Below are 11,874 nucleotides of genomic sequence, written 5' to 3' on the forward strand. Positions count from 1 at the left end.
TCTTAGTTTTCTGTTCCACCCCTACTCTGTTACTTTTCTAATGGCCTATTCACAAAAGCTTACTTATGCTGTTCACATTCTATCGTTGAAAACGGTATATTGTGGCAGCATTATCTGAAAGTTTGTGTACACTTTAGATATTAGCAGACTGAGTTAATAAGGGATTTTGTGGAGTATCTCATTGTATTTTTTAAAAGGCAATCCATTAATTAGATGTTGCTTTTTTTTTTTTTTAAATCAAAACCCCATAGTAACATTCAGCCATGGCTAATACAACATGGCAAATAGAAATTTGAATATTTTCATTTTGTGTTGATGTTGTATAGTGTTCAGTTACAGAACTGAATATGTTTGTGATGTTAAAGACTGAGTTATGTTCCTATGGGGATTTAATTCTAGCTGTAGGGACATTTGTCTTACTGCATCTCACTCTGTCTGTTAATCTCCTTGGTTTTTCTAACCATCAAATGAAACTGGATGGCTCTTTGCTTCTCTGACTTTCTTTACCCTTTCTTCCTCTTCTTTTTCATCCCCTTTGTCTCTCATATAAATGATGTATTCTGACTTCCCACTGTAGGGACTTGCTCACTCATACATCATCAAGGTAAGAAAGTGTAGGGCAGGCAGCTGGTTGTTCTGACGTGATCATGTGTGGCTATTGCAAAGTCCTTGAAGAACATGGAGGTTTTTAAGATGCTTCCTTGCCCACAGAACATTTACAATCTCACTGTTTACATGAGAAGAGAAATAAAGAAGCCCCCCCATATATATACATATATAGCTTTGCTGATGGGAAGCTGAAAGAAATGCTCTAAACTGATAACAATATAAAGGAATACTCCAAAGTATTAATAGTAGAAATTGATGAATCATTCTAGAAGAATAAACTTATTTATGTTTTATTTTCTCCTGGATAATGGCATTAATAATGAAAGAGGACATGGTCAAAGTGAAAGAAAAGGTTATTTTTGATCTGGTATCAGGTAGTGAGTTGGTTTACCTTGTACTATTTTCCTTTGGGATGTGTGTGTGTGTGAGAGAGAGAGGGGGGGGGATTTGCTTGCTGTAACACTAGCTTTTTAATATTTTTAACTTATTAAGTAATGGGGAATATGTATCTGTCCATGTGTACAACCCTCATTCACTTCTTTAAGAAGCCTACCAAGCCTCTAACAAGAATCCATAAAAGTAAATGAATAAAGAAACAGAAATAAATGTAAACTTTTGTTTGGATTTTAAAGTTGAAAAACAATCTCTTACAAAAATCTGAATTCAGCTGTCTTGGAGTCACACTTTCAGAGCTTTCCTCTTCCTCAGAGTCTCACTTGGGTTCTTTTCAGTCCCTTTTGTTTGCACATCCCCAGCCCAGACTGGCCTGGAAAATCTTGTGGCTTTCAAGGCTCCAATGGATTAGTTGGAGCCACTTAGGATGTGAACCTGTCACTGCTGCTGGGATGGAAGAATTGCATCTGCTTATTCCAGATGTACGGACACATAAAGATTCTTCAGAGCAGTCATTGCTCATTCATTTGTCATGTATGTTCAGTGTATGTGTCATGTACTGAAGTATGGAAGATCTCAGATCAGGTCTCAGAAGAAATGCCTTGAGTTTTGTACATGGGAAAACCATGTAGTGCTATGAGACTTGATAATTAAGCATGGCTCCGACACCTATAGAAACCCAGACATTCTTCTAGCATGGAAACTCCTAACCTGGCTTTCAATATCCATAGATTCATGATGGCAACCAACCACCTTCACTCTATATTGCTCTATCTCAATGACCCCATGATATCAACCCCTAGGGTGTGTGAGCTGATCTTGGTTGTAACATACATCTTTAGGCAAAAAGAAATTTACTAAAATATATGGATATATACATATAGCACAAATAAATGTATTTTAACACTTCGTGTGTTTTCTCATACAGGTGCTATATACAATTATATATGAATTTGAAACACTTAAGATATATTTTACTCATCTTTGGTGACTGACATTAGTTAAAATGTCATTTTACCGCCGTGTAAAAGTTTTAGTGAGGCACAAAATACATCTCCTGTGGCGGGTGCTGATTCTATTTAAGAATATACACCCATGCTTTCTCTGGGCCTTTGTAAGCTTCCTAAAAGTATACCAATGGGTAGAAGGTGCCAGTACTAACAGGAGGCGTCTACAGTGTGTTGTGGTAACTTTTAAATATTTCAGAGAGCAGCAGCTATTCATACAACAGGAGTCCCTGTCCTGTGAGTGGACCTAATACACTATAGGCTAATGGACTTTGAATCTGACTCCGCAGTCAGGCAAAGAGTCCCAAACAAAGCTTGGCACTGGACCTGATTAAAGTGATCTGATGATCTTATGCTCTAATTATTGTGGGACAGCACAAAGCTTTTACCACACTAACCCAGTCAAAACCTAAGTATTCGCCAGTATCTCTACTTCCACCTCTGCTGTTCTCTTCTTTCATGCCCTCTACTTCCGATGTACGTGATGTCGGGTATCCTAGAGAGGTTGAAGGGTACTCTCACTCCTGTGTACTCGAAACAGAAACAGGTCATTAAAGCTATGGTTTGTCCGACAATTACTTTATCCAATCTCAAGAAACTGAATAATAAATTGTATACCTGTATCAATCATGTGGGGCCAAGGACTATAGCAAGCCATGTGTGTGTTTCTGGTCCACTTACTCTTTCACCTAAACAGCAGCTTTTGTTTTTAGAATAAGTCTCTACCTCTTTGAAAGCTTTTTAAAAAAGATATGACTATACATATTTATCTGTCCAAGTAAAGTACAAATCACTGAGACACTTAATATGCACGGTAATAAGAAAATGCATGAATAACTTCATCATTAATGGCCACTGATTATTTATATTTTTGAATGGACAAGTGTATCTGCTAGGATACCTATCATGTAAATCTATATGTGTTTTGGCTTTTACCTGTTTGTGGGAGCATTTACAATCTACATTATGGACATTTTTATTGCTTTTCACACTTATTTGATATGTGCGTAACACAGGTCAGCTTACAAAGTGGCTGGTGTTTATTCAATTTGATTACTATGTTACATTTCTGGGCTTATTTTCCCTTTGGAAAATTAAATGTACAAGAAAGCCTAGTAAATCTTTACTTAAAAATTCCAAACTTTAGATTGATTTCAGCAGCGAGTTTGTATTGATCTCAAAAGCTTTGCGTTCCTAACTAAAAACTAATCTTTATTTCACCCTTTAGTGACTGCAGCCATAAATATGCTCACTCCGACCAGAAGAGATTGGATTAATGGTTATTGGAGACTAGGGCTTCCAACTGGGCCTGGGAACCCTAACCTTTGGAGGACAACATGAAGGTTTTTACTCCTTGTCAGCTATATCCCTGGGTGCATTTTTGACATTTACCTGAGTGTTAAAGAGATGCCAGAGCAGGGTCTTGGAATAAAGCAGCAGAGCTCAGTCTTGGCTGTTAATCACTCACTGTTAGATTGACTGAGGTGCCTGACCCTGGCCGTTTCAGCCACTGGAGTTGCAGAAGGCACAGATTCAACCCCAGGTGCTCAGGTTAAGTCCTCCTGACAAAGCTTGCTAAGGCCTGCCTTCAAAGAAGGGCTTAACTGCATTCCTAAAGCCCATCCACCATCCATCCAGCTTTTCTGTATCAATGGAACAAGCATCTGAAAGAGTGAGACTGTGCTCATCTGCCAGATAAAGTTATGGAGGATAAAAGAGGAACAGGCAAGTTGGTTTGTTGTTTGTTTCTTTGTTTTTAAAAAGGCATGACCAACAATGTACCAGGCAGTGGCAGGAAGGTGGCTGACAGCTGGTATGGAAGCTGTGGGGCTTCTCAAAGAGGCTTCCTTGGCAACCCCTCAGTAACATACGACCTGGGGTGCTAAAAAGGAGTCTCAGGGTGCCAGGCCTCTGAAGTCCCCCAGTCTAGGTAGCTCTTGTGTTCTACAGAAACTGAGACACTCAAGCTATGTGATGTTGCTGTGTAAGGGGAGCAAACGTCCTTACACAGCAAACTACTTTCTATGGTGGAAGGTAAGAATTCCGATTCCATTGTATCCGATGACACCAACCATGTGCCATCCTTCTTCTAACAGAATCTTAACTTTAACTTGGTTTCCTTGATGACAAGCCAATGTTCCCAACTTCCTAATTGCCAAGTGTAGGAGGGATTGCTGTGGTAGTATACGTAGGAAGTCTCTTTAAGGCAGGACTGGGAACTTGGCCTTCTTCCTGCCCTCCAGTGTGCTGTTAGAATGTGTCTCTCATCAGCTGGAACCTAGTGCACATCCAAGATCACAAAGGCAGGCCTGCCACTTGAGATGGTCAGTCTCACTGGAAGCTGAAAGGGACTTGGCTCTTTTTTTTTTTTTTTTTTTTTTTTAACATCAGACATAGCAAACTGAAATTAAACATTTTTATCTCTCATCCCAGATGAATTTTTGTTTGTTGCAATCCATAGCTAACAAACATTGCTAAGTGCTGCCAAGTTTAAGATGCTGAGGCTGTTGCAGGCATCACCTATGACTGCGGGGTGTAAGAGTTGTTCGTATCTGCACACCAGTATTGATGTGAGTTTCTGTGATTTTAGGAATCAGAGTCTTTTCTGGTATCACCTACAGTTTCAGGAAGAAGCGTGTGTCTGGTCATTCCCTACAGGCAGCCGGTGCCTTTGTGTGGCTAGCTGGATAAAAGGATCTGGGAGGTCTGCAGTCCCGCAAAAGGTGCACAGGCAAGGATCTAGACCATCTATTCTAGAAATTGAACATTTAGTGATGTCTTCATGCTCCATGAAGTTAACCTTTTTCAGACTTAAGCCTGGGATTGTTACATATGGATGAAAAGCAATGTCTTTAAAAAGTTCTTCAAAGCTTATCTAAAATGTTCTCACCTGGAGGGAGAAGAGCCTTTCTCTCTGTGTTTCTCTCTCTCTCTCTCTGTACATCTCTCTTTCTTTGTGTGTGTATACATTTCTCTCTCTCTCTCTCTCTCTCTCTCTCTCTCTCTCTCTCTCTCTCTCTCTCTCTCTCTCTCTCTCTGTGTGTGTGTGTGTGTGTGTGTATATATATATATATATATGCATATATATCTGTGTATATCTCTCTTTCTCTCTATATATATGCATGTGTATATCTTGTGTGTATAACTCTCTCTATATCTCTTTGTATGTCTGCATTATGTGTGTGTGATCATTTATGCAAATGGCCATGCAGGCACATGTACATCCTTGTAAGTGTGGAGGCTAGAATTCAATGCCAGGTGTCATCTTCAGTAACTCTCCACTTTTTGAGACAGAGCCTCTCATAAATCTGGTGGTCACCGATGCAGCTAGTGGGTAGACACCACCATGGGTCTGTTTGTCTCAGCTTCCATAGGGCTGGGATTACAGACACCAGCTATTGTGTCCAGTTTTATATGTGGCTTCTTGGGGGACTGAACTCAGGCCCTCGTGTTTGTTGAGCAAGCACTTTTAAACTTAGCTATATCCTCTGATCCTGCATTTCTTTTATTCTATTAGGTTTTGTTTGGTTTTAATTCTCTTAATATTCAAATCTGACGCTGTGGAGTCCTTTGTGTAGGGATGGCGCTTTTGACACCTATCATGGAGAACAGGTGAGAGGATACAAAGCTCCAGTGAGCTGAGGGAGATCTTTGTGTTTGCTCCATTATTTAAGCCATTCGTTAGAGGTTTGTCCCTCTTTTCTTATTTTCCCAATTCTCCAATAGGTTCAGCTACACGTTCCTTCACTGCCATCATTCCCTGTTTTGGGCAAAAGTTCACTTGACTCTCTCCCACATTTACTGAAAGAGAGACTTGGGAAGAGTTGAGGAAGTGAAACAGTTTACGGCCTTAAAACCTTCTAGGTAATTGTGATGGAGGCCTACATCTGAGAGCCAATGTTCTAGAGGAATCTAGCTGTATCTTCAGATCGGCACACTGAGAATGCTTAAAAGTTAATATTCCCTAATGTACTCAGCCAAGTGAAATACTAGAGAGATTTCCAGATGTTGGTAATTGAACGGTTAGTTATATTACTTTTATCTCATGAATCTTTACTCTGTAGATAACTGGGTCAGGTAATATCATGACTCAGTCTTAGATTAATAATCATACCTGATTTCACTCTTTGAGTTGCTGACATATAAAACATGTTGTAGAGTCAAGTATACCATCCGAGTGAATACAAGCTCATGATGGGAACAGGGCAGTGCATACAAACGCTTGCTAAATCACGCTTGAATATATTCTTTGCCTCTCTATTGATGCTTATCTCGCATCAAAAATTAGAGTTGGCAAAAGAAATACTTAATAAATGAACACCTAACTGAATGATATTTTAAATGTGATTTGTTAATGAACCAGGGATTAAAATTAATGAGAGTTTTAAGCCAAGTTCATTCCCACAGACACAGGAATTTATTTATTTATTTAAAAAAATGTTTCAACTTTCTGACTATAAATTTGACACCGAGACATTTGACAAAGGTTAACACTGACTTAGAGACACAAGAATGACTTGTCTTTGTCTTAGTAAATCGTGTGAACCCAGAGAACTAGTGGGTCACTGCTACAAGGCCTATGTGCTATCTATGCCTCTATTTAATATCAACAGAGTAGAATTTTCCAAGAATACAGCTGTATCATTTACAAAGTTACTTAGAAGGTTCTTGAATGCATTTTTATTGTGCTTGTAATATGAATGAGGATATTAAATTTCATTAGTCTACTAAGTACAGCTTGAGTAGTGTGTTGAATAGAATATATTAAAGTAAAAATATTATCAGGTTATATGGGGAAACAATACAAAAAAGAATCCTTCAGTAGCCTAGCACCTTGCCCAATGTTCTATTTATAAAAGCTTAAACCAAGTCACTTTTCAGCATTGTCACTTGTCACTCTACCCAAATATCTCAGGGTTTGATGATGCTTTCATTTAGCTCTGAGACTCTTAAAAACATAACATCAATCCTAAGACTCTTAATCTTTCTGTAAGCTTTCCAAAAACAGCAAATCTCAAACCACAGCATTTCAAGGCAAACTTCTGATAAAGAATTTGGAATACTTTCAAAAAGAAGAACAAAAATCAAATTTCCAAGTATGTAGTGTCGTGGAAAAGATTCAAACTTCAGTGTTCCAAAGGTGGTTTACATGGACAGGTAAAACTAGGGACTCAACTATGCTAGATGAATGTTTCACTACTGAGTAACATTCCTAAGCCTCAGTATTCTTATCTGTAAATGGGGGACTAATGGTGCTTACTAATCATTTTTATTTTATTTTATTTCTTCACGCCAAACAGCACTGTGTTGACATTTTAGCTAAATGAGGGGCAAAGAAGTGCCCCTATGACTATAAAAGGGAGTGAAAGTAGGTACAAAAATTTATAAAGCACACAGGTATGTAAATACTGAGTGATATATTAGTTTCCCCCTGAAACAAACAAACAAACAAACAAACAAACAAATCCAAATCTATAGTTGAGGCATCTTGCAAATTTAAATCAGTTTGATCTCATGACTTTATTTAGCTAGATGAATGCTCTACCTCTGAACAAAACTTAAGCCTTTGAAACAATCGTTTCTAGAAATGAATATTTGATTTTATATACAAAGGTGTACATGTGCACCCCTACATGACGTAATGACAAAAGGTTCATAAAATACAGAAAAAGTATTAATAAAGGAGTATAAAGTATTAATTAATACTATGGTTTCACATAATATGGGATGTTGAAATATGATGCACACTGACTTTTAGAGCTGTATTAAAAAGATATCTAAATATTTCTTATATGGCTATGAAAGTGGCCTTTTTCATTTCTATGTACTTCTACTGTAGCAGCACATTGAAATGAATATATGAATGACCACGAAAATCCAATCTGTTTACCCTATTTAGTCAGATGAAAAGGAAGGTATGATTCTGACTAAAGGGTTTGGGTAACATTCATTATTTTTCACAGAAGTGTAATTTATTTTAACATATAATAGGTTTGTTTTTTTGAATGAATTGATACATTATTTTAAAAATAACTTCCTTTTACATTTAGTACCTATTAGTAGGCCTATAATTAAGTTCGTTTGAAACACTTAGTGTGTGTGTTTTGTTTTATTTCTGAGGCAGAGTCTCCCTGCATGGTGCTAGCTTGTCTAGAGCTCACAGAGTTCTACCTTCTGGAGACATGGGATTAAAGGTTTGTGACACCACACCAGACTCTTGGTGTTTTGGAATGTAAGTCTCTTGAAGCAAAAGGAAGGAAAGGCACTTGTGTGAAATACAAGAAATGTCTGTTGGTAACATGTTTATTCTTCCCCCTTCATATCGAGTACATGTATCCCAGGCTAACCTCCAGCTCTCATAATGCAGCAGGGGGACGATACTCTATCCCTAGGTACTAGGATGATATTGAACCATCATAGCTGGGGTGTGCCAGGGTCGAACCCAGAGCTTCCTGTGTTTTGGAAAAGAAATCACCCAACAGAGCCACACCCATGTCTCACATCTAGATTTCTTAATTCTCTTAACAGAATTTCAACATGTTGAATGTGTGTCATGTAGGATCCTAGTGGGGCTGTGTGGGTCTTCAGGATCTCTCTGAGATGGTGAATCGCTAATGAGCCTCATGTGAATCCCCAGGAAGTGAGTCTTTTATGGGCAAGTACCTCTGGTAAACTCCTAGGGTCATTTATTCTTTGAAGGCCAAAGTAGTTCTACCACTGGAGCGTGAGGTGCTTTGATTTTGCGATACCTGGGGATGTAAAAATTACCTCCAGGGATGATTATAAAAAACTTATTGTCAAGTAACTTTAATTTACTTTAATTTAAAAAATAAACATTGAACTTACAATTTTGTTTTAAATGTGCACTTTTGTGTTTCTGAGTATGTGTGTGTGTTGTGTGTATGTGTATAGCTACCTATATACAGTGTATAAAATATACTAGCTGTCATAATGTGAACATTATGCCATTGAAAGGTTGTAGGAGCTTTAGTTATGATAGGAGCTAATGTCTACTGAAGTGTACTTCTTACAGTTTTCCTTCTTTTGTTTTGTTTTCTTCCTTTTCCATGAAGTTCTAGCTCAGTACCTTTATTGTAATTGACTCCCCCAGGCTCTGTCCATTTTTATTAAGCACCAAAATGTCAGCTAGTTAGCCAAAAGATGTTGCTGAACTCTGCACGGTTCATTGCACACCCATATTTAAAGGTACAAATGCACTAGGGATATCTCGTACACAGAGAAGCATGGGTCAAAGAGCAGGAAAACCTCTCTTTACTCTAGAGTTTCTCCGTGTACCCAGGCCCATCAGCTTAAGGCTGGACACTTGGGAGAAATCCAAATGTCCACAAAGTGGTAACATAAAATGTGGTACCTTGCTGTGAAGGAAGGAATCCAGTACCTGTTCTGTAGGGGTTTAGAAAGCAGGAAGGCAGAAATTTCAAGGACACTCAGAAGTTGAGGTCCATCCTGTGGCAAAGGGAAGCTTGAAGGATGTGAAGGTCAGAGACAGCTGCAGTAGTCTCATCAGAGTCTCAGGGCTGGGACGGCGAAGATCAGGGCCCCCGTGGCAACTGGAGTGAGTTTGAACCTCCGTTCCCCTTCTCGCTTCCCAGCTGAGTGACTTGAGGCAATCTCCTTAATCTCAGTGTGCATCAGCCTCCGCAAGTAGTTAATGAGGACAATCATATCTACCTCACAGGGCTGAGTGGAGACTCGCTGAGAGAAGGCATGTAGCATGGCTAGAACACAGTAGGTGTCCAGTGAACTCTATTTTCGTTTTCTATTCGGAAGGTTTCCACCTTGATTGTATGCTATATTTTGAATGCCCCCCCCCCACTCTTTCCTTTCAGAAAACCATTCTTCATTTTCTAGCCTCTTCATCATACCTTAATCAATGTACCTGTTCTAAAACTTGGTGTAATATTTAACGTGTGTTGTTATAAGTACTTTCCCACAAGACCTGTATCCGGAGGGTAGAACACTCATTGTTTTCTCCTGATCAGCGTAGTCAGTTCTGTCTTCCAGAAATTCCAAGAAGTTTGTGATGTGTGACCTTCCCTTTTCTCTTTCCTTTTTTGTGTAAAGCTTGCCAGCAATGTTTGAGCACACTGTCACCTCCTCAGTGTCACCAGTCCAGCTTATGGGACAGTAAAGAGTTAAGTAGCAGACACACAGATGTCTAGTCTGTGTTTGCAGAAGGGTCTCTGAGCTTCTCCCAAGTCATTGTTTGGCCGTGTCTTTCTTCCTTTGTGACTCTTGTAGTCCTTGGGGCAAAAGCATATTCTTTTGTTGTGAGTTTTAATAAGAAGTCATACCTAACTACAATATATTTTGATTTTTTTTTTAACATTTGCTGTTTCCTGGAGTAATTAGGATGTAAAGCATCATATGGTATGCCTTTGTGCTTGAGGGGCTGGAAAGATGGCTGGGCAGTTAAGAGCACTCGCTGCTCTTGCCAAGGACTTGGTTTCCTTCTCAGCATTTATGTTGGGCAACTCACAACTGTCTGAAATTCCAGCTCCAGGAGTTTCTATATTATCCTTCAATGGCCTCTGCAGACATCTACACACATGTAGACATACATATCCACACATAAATGTAAAATAAAAATAAAACATGTTTAATAAGAGAAAAGCAGAAATGTACCAAGTCCACAGTCAGTAGATAAGCTGCTTTACAGAGCACCTAGTTTCTACCTGACAAAAACTAGTTTGACTAACCACTTGTTATTTGAAATGAAAAGCTTTGGAAGGGAAGAAGACTAGTTAAAGAGAAAATATGATAAACATTTGTTAAGATTGACAATAGAGAGTGCTCTTAGTAGTGATAATGACTGCACTGTTGACCTGTCATCTTTCCAGTGTTGAAAATGACTCATCCAGTTTCTTTAATGAAGAGAAGTCCAGTTAAGAGAGTTCACCTTGAGACAAACATGAACAGACAAGGTCAAGACCAAACCATCTGACAGCCAACAGCACAAGTCCAGTGGAGCAACTGCCACGGAAATGTGAGTGTACCTTAGGACAGCATAGCTTGCCTCACACATCAGGCATGTCAGTGAGCGTGCTACAGCCGGCCTCCTTTGATGGGACTGTGATGGTACTTGGGTGATGGTGAAGGAAGACAAGACACAGTTGGAAAGAACAAGTCTTGACAGTCATGCAGATGCAATAACACAATAAATACAACAATCTCAGAAAAGAATAGGAAGTGAGAATCAGAAAACAAAAGATAGTGGATTATTTACCAACAATGGAATGGTCTTTGGTGTCAATGCTTTTTGAGACAGGGATTTGGTTTTCTGGTTTGTTTGTTTTGTGTTTGTTTTGGGCCTAGAACCTGGAGCTCACTGATCAGGCTATGGAGCTCCAGGTATCTACTGTGTCTTCCTTCCTTGCACTGTGCAGATTTGTGCTTGGGTTCTCTTGGGAGACTTTCTGTGCTTGCACACTGAGCACTTCTCTGATAAGAACAAATCCTTCCTCACATGTGGCAAGGGTCAATGTCTGATCACTGGTGTGGTTTCCTTTGGGTTTCCTTTAGCTATAGCACCTGCCTTAGATCTTGCCTTACATCCTGCTTAGATCACCAGTGCCTTAGATCTCCAGTGCCTGTGGTCCACATTCTCCTGAAGCCTTCCTTGGCCATTTTCTTCCCCTCCACATAGGTCACACGGTTCCTTTACCCTGTGAGAAATAGGTCCGGTACTTCCAAGGTGGGCTACAAAGCAGAGTGGGAATCGAGTCAAAGTTCACACCCAGGGTCTCCTTCATGCAGCCCCATGTGCTGTGTGTGAAGTGTACCGCGGCCAGTTATCTGCCATTTCCCACCATGGCTGCCTTTTGGCATTTCTTTGTTTCCTTTT

This window comes from Micromys minutus (assembly GCF_963924665.1).
Source record: "Micromys minutus genome assembly, chromosome: 8".
Lineage (NCBI taxonomy): Eukaryota > Metazoa > Chordata > Mammalia > Rodentia > Muridae > Micromys > Micromys minutus.